The sequence below is a fragment of the Vicia villosa genome, unplaced genomic scaffold (assembly GCF_029867415.1).
Source record: "Vicia villosa cultivar HV-30 ecotype Madison, WI unplaced genomic scaffold, Vvil1.0 ctg.000339F_1_1, whole genome shotgun sequence".
Classification (NCBI taxonomy): domain Eukaryota; kingdom Viridiplantae; phylum Streptophyta; class Magnoliopsida; order Fabales; family Fabaceae; genus Vicia; species Vicia villosa.
Window position 1 is genome coordinate 743,225 of NW_026705151.1, and position 9,328 is coordinate 752,552.

Sequence of the window (9,328 nt, forward strand, 5' to 3'; positions counted from 1 at the left end):
TTATCATCAAATCTATCATGAATATATAAACATCTCATTAATATATAAAGAGAAAAAGTTAGGTGTATTATAGAATTTTAGAAGAATAAAATATTGAGGCAAGTTTAGAGTTAATGAACTAATAAATTCACAACCGTCCGTCCTTAGTCAAATACAATTCAACAACAAACACACCATCACCTTCTAAAGACCAGCACAATTCAACAACAAAAAAAGTACTAATTCCAGTGGCATTCAATTCAAGCTAATGAGATAAGATCCGTGACAGTTGCATATTAACTTTTATCACATGTCAAAAAGTAGTTCATTTCAAATACTCATTGTACATAAACAAATAATATATATGAATGAATGAGTGCTTCCAATTCCATGAGAACAAATAAAGTATAACTAAGCAAAAGCAGTTATTGTTTACCAAGTTTTGAATGAATGGAACTTTAGTTCATAATCACCAGATTTTCTGTTATAAGAAAAAATTATTTTAGTAGATAATAGGTGAGGATGAAGAGCATTAGCATTTGAACCTAAGTCGTGCTATGGCATCCATCTGCTGGTGTAAAACCTGTTATCAGATAAGAGCATTGTTAGATCTTTGGAATTATTCCATGCATTATGTTGTACATATGATTGATTAAAAAACACACCAAATCCAGTTCTATTAGCCTTTACACGGGATTCCCCGAACAGATCCCTTCGAGATAATTGTGCTCCAAATCCTTTCAACTGAAAAATATATTTTCATGTTAGCTCCATCTAAACAACAGAATAAGAAGCAGAAGCTACAAAAAGTCTACCTGTCTAGTTATTGTGGATAATTTCTCCGCGAGTTAAGCTTCCCCTTTTGTTAAGGAAATACGACATCCTTTTCCCTCCAACGCTTCCACTATTCTCATCACCTTCAATCATAACATATGATTAGACATAACAAAGGTATGAAAGCTATATCTCTAACAGACAACAATTATCCATACTCTTAAAATGTGTTGCTGAAGAATCTATTCTTTCTCCTTCTGCCTTTGAATCCAAGGAAGAGTATCAGCCTGAAAATATCTTTGGAGTTGCAAATACCATCAGAGAATCAAAAGTTTCTACATATAAGAGAGAATTTCAAATAGAAATTTCTACATGTAACAGATAATTTGCCTTATAATCAAATGTGAAACGAAAAAAGCATGGTATGAAGTAATGTCAACATTAGGAAACTTCATATCATCTGTTACTAATGTAGTACAAGAAATTAATCCTCAAAAACACAAGTTACCTGCAAAAAAAACTCAGCTTTATCAAAAATTTAAACACTAAAAAAATAAATCATAGTAAAAGTACTTAAACCTCCAAAAATTAACATCAGAAGCTAGAAAAATATAAAGTACAAAAACTACTTGTTCATGTATCTACCTGTTCATGTATTTACCTGTTCATATATCTACCTGTTCATATAACTACTTGTTAATAATTTTTATCAAAAATGAAAAACAGAAGCTGGAAAATCTAGCATAAACCGTACCCATAGTTCCACGAGGAGGAAAATAAGCCCTAAAATAAAAAATAAAATTAGAATGAATCAAACAATCTATTAGAGGAAAAACAAACAATATATTAGAATATGAAGGTTATGAAGTTTGAACTTCATGTGCTTCTTCTTCGGAACAACCTCTATCAACAACATCTTCACATCACATGATTTTTCATCTTCTTCAGACTTTTGGTTTGAGGAGCTCGCGGGACGAGGCGGATGGGGGTTTGTCAAAAGAAAAAGGACGAGATTTTTGGCAACCAAGAGGAGAAGGACGAATGGGGGCGGCGGAGGTAGGGTTTGAAGGAAAAGAGAGGGCAGAAGAAAGGTAGGGTTTGTTTCTCTCGTTTGTAGTAGTGTGTTGATGAGAGAGAAGTGCAAAAACAAATATATTTTTGAATTGAAGAAGAATTGCCACTGCCAAGTGTCAAATGTTGATTGTAAATTGAAAGGTTATTTTGTTAATTACCAAATTGTCCATATGATAGTGTAATTGAATTTGAAGGAAAGGGCATTTTGGGTTGTTTGGCCAATTAATTAGTAAAGGCTTTAATTGATTTGTTAATTACCAAATTGTCCATATGATAGTGTAATTGAATTTGAAGGAAAGGGCATTTTGGGTTGTTTGGCCAATTGATTAGTAAAGGCTTTATAAAGGCTTTATAATTGATAGTTGATAATTCCTTTTCAAAATATAGGATCTTACACCGAATTTTCAAAAACACAGGTGTAAAATCATTTTTTCCCCAAACATCATACAATATAATAAAGTTAGATGAGTTCTTTGGCAAGTTTGCCAAGTGTCAACATATTAGACTATATACTATTTTTATTTTAGCTATTAAAGGAAAGGTTTCTATAATTAAAAAAATTATTTAATTATTATAAAATATTATTATCAGAATATTTAAGTTTTTATAATTAAATGGGCCATTCACGTTCAAATTTTTCTTGGGCTTATGTATTGAATTTATTGTTGTCGGTTCAGCTTCACAAGAGCATGCATCAATGCCGAAAAAAGGAAATACGCGGTTTGCAACTTGTGTTCCTAAATAAATCACTGAGTAAATCCATCCTTTCCACTTCCAATCAACCTCGGGTCCTTAAAAAAATCAATGCTTTCTCTTTTCCCATTCCTTATTCATCTCATATTCCATGTATTCCGATGCATCTTTCCATCGATTCACTTCAACTGTCATCAATGGTTTATCTTTTCCCAAACCCGAGTCAGTAATATGTTGATTTGTGTTGAATTCGTATCTATAAATAGGTCAATTTTCAGACGGTGTCGGGTCGAAGGTGATTCATGTGTTTTGCGTAATAGTGGCGAGATCATTTGGTGAAAAATTGATGGGACTGGGTAGAGGTAGGGTTCCATTTGGTGCACTCAACAACAAATCGAAAGTCAATGATGTTAGTAGTGGTGGTTCTTCCGATGGATCTGAAGGTAGTATTGTCGATTTTACTGAAGAGGAAGTAGATGCTTTGTTGGATGAGAAGATGAAAAGGGAGAGATTCCTCGTGATATTGAGGTATGTGTATTGTTTGTGTTGTGTTAGTTTGGTGATTTTTAATTTGATTATTCACTGGTTTTTGTTGTTAGTTAAACTGGTTTTGTTTTTGGGTTTGGTTTTTTTGCTTTTTGTTTTGTAGAAGAAATGGAGAATGTGGTGGATCTCATCAAGAGACTTAAGCAATGTGTAAGATGATTTAAGGGAAGAAAATAAAAGCTTCAGACAGATCTTAAATCGACTAAGAAGAAATACAGTGATAGTAGTGAGTATAAGTAGCTTACTCATGATAGGAAAAGTATTAAGTTTGCAATCTCTACTATGCTTAGTTGTTTACATTGGTTAAAAGTACTATATTTGTGTCAACATTATCTACATTTGTGTCAACATTATCTGTACTCGAATATTATCAAGGAATGACATTTTCCATATTTCATAAGAAAATTTTATTTTATCAAAGTACTGACTTAATAGTTTTTATCACATTGCATTATCCTACCTTTTTAACTAACTCTTTGGTTTTAGCTAAACACATTTAAATGTTTCAACATTATCTGCATTTGTGTTTTCTCATAGAATGAGATGAAAACAAAGATTGATGAACTGAATGAGGCCATGTCTAATTTGAGGATGAAGGCTTCCTCTTTAGAGTTGCAAATAGTTATGAGGGTTATGATCTACTTATATGTGAGTGTATCGATAGAGTTAGAAAGATAACTTTGATATGGTTTCTCTTATCTGTGTGTATAACATGGACGTATAGTCATTTATCCTTTTTTTGTGTAATTTCATTGAACATTTATTTATAACTAAGGTGCTAATAGTTATGATTTGTATTTTCATATACCTTTCACCGTACTTCCTGTTTTTATTGTTGTCTACTGTGTTAATAAAATTTCAATAAGCATCAAAGAGATTGTTCTTAAACACTTGCTTTTATATACTTTTGTAGCTGTCTATATGGCGTTGCAATGACGAGGTTCGTGTTAGGGCTGATGAGCTCCGTAGATCATGTAAGAGAGATGCAGAACATTATATTTGTAGTTAATTTGCGAATTTCTTGCAGTTCTATACTTTGACATTGAAACGTGCCAGTTTGGATTAATTAGCATGGTGTGTTGTACCATTAAGCAGTTTCTTACAAGGTTCGGCTAGGTATCGAAGATACGCTATTGAGGAAATAGAAGAAGCGACAAAATACTTTTCCAACTCACTGAAGTTGGTGAAGTAGGTTATGGACCAGTCTATAGGGCTGAATTAGATCTCACTGCATTTGCAATAAAAGTGTTGAAACCCGTTGCAGCTCAAGGATGGTTGCAATTTCAACACGAGGTATGCAAATTATTGAATTAAATTAAAGATTATTTAAATGAATCAATTAATTATTATTTTACATTTGTTTCATGTAGATTGAAGTTGTGATTAGCATAAGGCATCCAAACATGGTTCTTCTATTTGAAGCGTGTCCGGGGTTCGGTTGCTTACTGTATGAGCACATGAGTAATGGAACTGTTTGTCTGTCACACTTTTGATATTTGTCATTAAAACTGAACAACCATTTTCAACTCTGTTTGTTGATATACTCAATCATGACTTGGATTTTATTTAGTTTTTATATTGCTTACACCGAATGAGTATGTTTGAGAGGTTTATTTGTTATAGTTTCTCTATAATGCAAACCTATGTCTTTTGCTAAATGATAAGGCTAAACAACTTTTTTCCAGGCTGTTAGTTTTTCATTGTTTAATCTATTGTTGTGTTTGTGTTTATGTTAAACCAGTTTAGATACATGGTCTGTATCCTATATTATAAGGAAATATCAGTTTATTTGAATTTAGAACAATATTAAGTTGAGAGTTAGAAAATAGAAACATAAATTTAAGATATATTGTATACAGACTCCACAGTCCAGTTGTTTAATATTAGATATTTTTTAATTAGTTCTCACAGTTCTCCTTGAATGAAAGCAACTCGCTAAGCTATAAAAAAAGTATATGGACTACTAAACATGATTGAAAGTCAATTTGGACTAAAGATAAATTGTATTTTGACTAAACAAAGTGTGTATTTATGGTGAAAGAAATTCATGTATTTGGATTCAATTGTTTTTTAGTATTGTTGTAACTGAAACTACTCATGTTTTGTTTGTGCTTTGTGCTGCCAATTATCCTACTAAAATCTAAACATATATCTCTTTTAGGGAAGTCTCAAAATTTCCATTGTAATAGTTTTCAAAACTTGAATAGTTTCCAACATTCAATTTTACATAGTATGACAGAATGTACAAATATTAATACTGCTGCATGATAATGCATATAACTTTGTGGAGCTGCCAAGTTCAACATCTTTTTTCCTGGTTGCACTAACGAAGCTTTGAATGTATGAAGTATCCAATCTCCTTTGATTCATTTCGTTGTCATTTAATTTTTTTATTATTCAATATTATAATAGTTATTTATATGATTTTAATAGTAAATTATTTTAAGACCAATAATTTTTGAGAGAATTGACTTAGCCAACATTCTAATTTAAGTAAACAATTTTATGACTTATAATTTTTAATAATAGTTTTTAAAATTCTTGCTTTTTATATATATATATATATATATATATATATATATATATATATATATATATATATATATATATATATATATATATATATATATATATATATATATATATATATATATATATATATATATATATATATATATATATATATATATATATATATATGAAAAATCTTGCTTTTAGAATAAAATTAATTTTTGGGTTAATTTTATTGTGTATAAAAATCATGCTTTATGTTTTGCAAACCTTTTCTTTTATATAAGTATTTAATAATTATAGTTAATAATTTAATTTATCATTACCTTAGCTTATTTTTAGTATTAAATAAAAAAATCGTTTAATTATTTTTTCAATATTTAATTAATTTTTTTTGTTAATTCATAACTACTATTTTTTATTTTTTATTTATTAACAATAATTAATTAACTTGATCTATGAAAACAAACAAAACACACCCGTTCACAATATTTTGCCGGTTCACATTTAATTTTTTATGTAAAAGAATTTTTTGTTGGGGTATGTCTTTGACATAATTTCTTTTTTTTTATTTTTTTTATTTTGCTAATTATTTTCTATTAAATCCTCTTGAAATATGAGGAAAAGGTTTTAAGAAATAAATCATAAAATAATTCTCTTACATAAAAAAATTTATCCCGTGCCACGCACGGGTATAAGCACTAGTATGATTTAATATTGGATTTTTCGACAATACAATGTAAGATTATATTTTTATACTGGATTTCTCAAAAATCAAGAATTAAACCATTAATTTTAAATGAAAAAAAATTATGATTTTATCACAGTTTTGTTAAAGATTCATATACCTTACAACATAAATCAGATTTATTAAAGAATTCAATAATATTAACTTTGTATTTTTTTAAATAATTGTTCAAAAATTAACCTATTGGATTTTTCAAAAAATTCAAACACCTTTACATTTTATATGGGTTCTGCCGAACATCCAATTAAACCAAAATTTTTTCCAAATTTTATGATGTTACATCAGATATTAGAAAAATCTGATAAAAAATTATAGATTTTCTTAGAAGTTATAGTTTTATACTCGATTTTTGAAAAAATTGATATAAAATATACAAAAGTATTTTAATTAATTTTGTTTTTTACTTAAAAGACAAAATAGATATGCGGATAAAATACAGGGGTGTCAAATATTAGTCTCTAGCTTTTCCCTTATGCCATTGGGCCTCAGCTTGTCCATGTCCAAATCTGGAATTTTGTTATTGATTTATCAATTTAAAACAAAAAAGCAAAAATCATTCAGAAAAATAAACGGAATTACCAGATTGGGTGTTAATTAAATTAAAGTATGATAAAATAAAATATAAATAAAATAATTTTATGATAATAAAAACTGACGTTTATGTACATTGGAATATAAATAAATTAACTAAGTTTGGCCTCCATATAAAATTAGTACAACTTTATTATTCCCACCATTTTTAAAAACTCAAAATTTGTTTAAATTATACAATAAATAATTTTTACTTTTTCGAATTGTATAATCCTACTATATTCTAACTAATTATAAGTTTCAAGAATTATGAGAGCCAAACAAGAATTTTTTAAAATTGGTAGAAAGGTTTCTTTTTGCCACCTCAAAATTTAATCTCGCACCTCCTCTAATTTTCATATTTCAATACCCTTATTAAAAAGAGAAAAAAACGATAGTACAATTAAATTCTTTTGTATAAATAGAAAAGTTCGACAGTGTATTTTAAGAAATCGATATATTTTAAAATGTTTCGAATTTTTTGAAAACACCGATAGTTTATTTTTGAAAGGCAAAAAAAATGAAATTAATTTTCTTGGATTTTTCTTAAAAATTGGTAAGAATTCATAATTTTTTGAAAAGTCTGATAATGCATTTTAAAAAATTCAGTAAAAAACTCAGTTTTTAAAAGTATTTTGAAAAGTCCGATAAAAGTTAATAGATTTTTAAAAATTTCGGTTGTGTATTTTAAAAAATTTGATAGTGTATTTTGAATAATCTGGTAAAAATTTATAGTTTTTTAAAATTTCGATAGTGTAATTAAAATATTTTGGTAAAAGCTCATATTTTGGAAAAATCTAGTAGTTTAATTTAAAAAATCCGATAAAACATATAGATCTTTTTAAAAATATAATTAAAAAAAAACAACTTTTCACAACGGATAAAAAATCCATTTTCAAAAAGATAAAAATTACAAAAAATATTATGATAAAAATAATTGTAAGAGTGTCAGGTATAATCGAAAGTAACATGAAGAAACCTCCGTAAAAGAGTATTATCCTGTGGGTTTTAGCCCAATTATATTTTAAAGTTTTTTCTTTCTATTACATGAATCTTAAATAACAACTTCTTTGTTTAAATTATTCATCTTGGACGCGAGAAATATATTTTTAAATTCTTTTGAATTTTATTTTTAAAATTGGTCTTTTTTACTTCTCTAGGCTTTTTAATGTTGAAAATCCATTAATATCTATGATGAATTTCTATCAATATTGATGAACAAGATTGTTACTACCACACAATGACAATGAAAAAAATATGAAAGATAGAAAAAAAATAATTTTCTATAGAATTTTTCTCTGCCTACAAACTGTGGAAAACGTCTTATTCCCTTGCAACTGCAAATTCTGTGAATACAACTTGATTACTAAAATAGGGGTTACTCCATCTATTTGTAGATTTAGGTTAGTTTTTCTCTCTAAGCCAAAACCCCAAAAGTATAATAGCCCAAAATACATATTTTAGAACTAAATCAAATCTAACTAAATCAAATCTAGTTCGTCATGCACATTATTCGACACTATGAATTACAATTTAACACACCACCTAATGCATTGTGTCGAAGCTATCTACATTCATCATAGCTCTTAGTCTTCTGAATATTTCGACTAGCACTCCCTTCGTCATGATATCTGCAATCTGATTCTCAGTTCTGCAGTGTTCCAAATTCATCTTCTCATCTGCTACCTGCTCTCGAAGATAATAGAACCTCATTTCAACGTGCTTGCTTCGACCATGTGCTATCGGGTTCTTCGCGGGGTTGATAGTGACATGTTGTCGATCTTCATCGTAATTGCTCCATGATCTTTACCTCTTATCTCTTCAACCAAGTTCACCATCCGTGTTGATTGACATGCACAAGGAAAAACAACTATGTACTCTCTTTCGCACAATGATAATGCCACCACTGGTTCCTTTCTCGAACTCCAAGCAAGTGGTGCACCCCCTAGCATAAACACATATCCTGCTGTATATTTTCGAACCTCAGCATCACTACACCTATTTGAATCAGTGTACCCCACTAACTTGCATTCTTTTCATTTATCATCTGCAGGAAATAAAATGCCATAGTTGAGTGTTCCTTTTAGATATCTAAATATCCTCTTCGCCGCTGCTAGGTGCGATACCTTTGGCTTATGCATGAATCTACTTACCATACCTACATTGTATTTTAAATCAGGCCTCGTATGACAAAGGTATCTTAGTGACCCAATAAGTCTTCTATTGGGTTGGATCGACATCATCTTCATCCGCATCTAACGATAGTTGCAGTCTTGGTTATGCAGGTGTCGAAGTCGAGTTGCAGTCTTGGTTATGCAGGTGTCGAAGTCGAGTTGCATTCTTCCATCTCAAATCTCTTGAGAATTTTTCCTGCATATCTTCTTTGATGCATCATCAAACCTATACAGCTCTTGTAGAATTCGATGCCAAGGA

General features: G+C 29.3%; 1 long non-coding RNA gene across 1 annotated transcript; it reads right to left on the reverse strand.

Annotated features, from left to right (window-relative positions):
- Window positions 1–303: 303 nt before the first annotated feature.
- LOC131626949 (uncharacterized) lies at window positions 304–1,886 on the reverse strand. The gene is made up of 6 exons (XR_009291355.1): window positions 1,655–1,886; window positions 1,508–1,536; window positions 972–1,261; window positions 795–896; window positions 645–723; window positions 304–562 (listed from the first exon to the last, which is right to left on the reverse strand). It is a non-coding gene; the product is annotated as an uncharacterized LOC131626949 (long non-coding RNA).
- Between the last annotated feature and the right edge of the window lie 7,442 nt (window positions 1,887–9,328).